This window comes from Penaeus japonicus, unplaced genomic scaffold, assembly GCF_977035675.1.
Source record: "Penaeus japonicus unplaced genomic scaffold, GWHDUDI00000001_assembly GWHDUDI00000008, whole genome shotgun sequence".
Lineage (NCBI taxonomy): Eukaryota > Metazoa > Arthropoda > Malacostraca > Decapoda > Penaeidae > Penaeus > Penaeus japonicus.
This window is the reverse complement of record NW_028234410.1, coordinates 20,269,006-20,271,505: the sequence shown is the minus strand read 5'-3', so window position 1 is coordinate 20,271,505 and position 2,500 is coordinate 20,269,006.

Here is a 2,500-nt window from a genome sequence, read left to right as displayed (position 1 = left end):
GAGAGAGAGAGAGAGAGAGAGAGAGAGAGAGAGAGAGAGAGAGAGAGAGAGAGGGAGGGAAAGATAGAGATAGATAGATAGATAGAGAGAAAGAGAGAGGTGAGGGGGAGGGAGAGAAAGAGAGGGAGTATCACTACGGAATAGATAAGCAGGTAAATAGATAGATGGATAGATAAATGATTAGATAGATAACCGGATAAATAAACAGATGATAAACGAATAGATAATTGGCTAAAAACAATCACAAAACCAGATAGAAATAGTAATGAATCGTATAATACAGTAACAATATAGAAATACAGAGGATTAATTTGAATAACTGAATACATAAACAGATAAATAAAGATACAAATAGATAAAGAAGTGAACGATAGACAGACGAACGGGCGGAGAGGCAGAGAGAGACGAAATGCGACACGCGACCACACCGAGAAATGATCTCCTTTAATGATCAGATTCAAAGGCCACGTGAGAACTGCACATTAGTTTTGTAATGTCCAATCTGCAGAATGTGTTGCGCTTTTTCCTATTTTCTTTATTTTTTTATTACTATTATTTTTATTTTCTTGTTATTCTTATTTTTCATTGCCATTTTTATTATTGTCAATATATTATCATCATTTTGATTATCATGTTGTATCGTTATTATTATTGTCACTGTTATTGTCGTAACCATTATCATCATCATTATCTTTGTTTTTATCTTTATTATTATTATTATTATTATTGTCATCTGAATACTCATGATAATCATTATCAGTATCATGATTATTATCATGATCATTATATTTTTATCATTATATTTATGATGACAATAATAACAATTATCATTATCATTAATATCATCCGTGTTATCATTCTCCTCATCATTATTATCATTATCATTGTTATTTTTATTATCACTATCATCATTACTATTATTATCATTGCTAAGAAAAGGTATGAAATAGATCAGGCAAGTTTAAGAGCAAAACAAAAACGATTAATCTCGAATGAATCGCACTAACAATTGCATTTTGCATTTAGGGGAAATTTTGTGGCACGTATCAGTACATGTCATGTGATATCGTTCATATTTCACCCTGCAATTTCCTTGATCTACTCCAGACTTGTTCCCCCTTGTTATTGGGGCCCGGATTCCCCCAATACGGGTCCCAATAGCATTAAGGGGGGGGGGGGGGATCGCGGGTCAAATCGTTCTGAAAATGAACCAAAATATACTTCATGCAGCTTGTTGCAATTGTATTGTGGCGCTCGGCAACCATACTCATAGGCCTGCCAAATTGAATATGTGGAAAAAAAGGTATAAATGAGGTTGAATAATTTCCACAACGCAGGAAATGTAATTCATTACATCTCTTGCGTTGTAGAAGCTATTCAGTTTTATTCAAACTTTTTTTTTTTTTTTGCATTTGTTATAACGTACTTTGTTCAGATTGAAAATTATATGTTTAAATGACGCAATAATTGTTTTTTTTTTTTCTATTTTCCTGTTGATATCATTGGGATTAAATGTGTTCAGTGAATTTCAAGCTAAGCCGTTCGAATTGTATATTGGTCATAAGGAACTGAAATTGAAAAGCTTGTAAATTAAATTAAATTGGAATCGGACATTTAGCTTTGTTTTATTGATTGAGTTGCTTCATTCGCACTTTACACTGAACTGTAATTGAATTCATGAAAAGATGAATTCTCCCCCACCGTGACATCGTATTTATTATTGATATTATCATAACCATTATTATTATCATTTTTATTAATAGCATTATCATAATTATAATCATTATCATTATTATTATCATTATTGTTATTGTATCATCATACGTGATGTTAAACTTCGATCCCATTCCTTGAGAGCGCTTTTCGCTGCGCTTTTGTTTTTTTGTTTACCTCTCGAGCTGGCCCGGACGACCCGAAACACGTTGGTGGAGGGAAACAGAAATTATCTTTATTTTTCAACGGAATCAGGTATTGTTAGACATTTATTTCAAGCTGACATGTATCTCTGCTGGAAATGTGGTATTTAACTGAAGGTGAATGTTTACAAGAGAAATCTAGGAAACCGTATCATTAGTGTTATTATTAGTATTATTAGTATTAGTGCAAGCTGGTGGTGGAAGCTTGGTTTGATGGAATTAATGACTGTTTGCACAAAAAATCAGGAGCATCAAATTGTGAGTCAATCTTATTTGTTGTATATATGCAATATGATGGTATATAAATGCTACAGTAATTTCAAGGAATATTGAGCCTAAGTTTAGGTCATTTTGGAAATGCTTTGATCATTAACGTGATTTGTTAAAGAAATCATTAAAGAAATTGAATTATGTTATGGTGTGAATAACTTAGAAATTGCAAAATCAACACTCCTCAGTCTTACTCATTCGTCAATGTAATTTTGGGTTAAACTATGAGATTTCTTTAATGTGAATAATGCACGGTATACATGTGGAATAGGGTGTCCAAGTTAGATATTAGGTTTAATTTTGTTTGTGTAAAA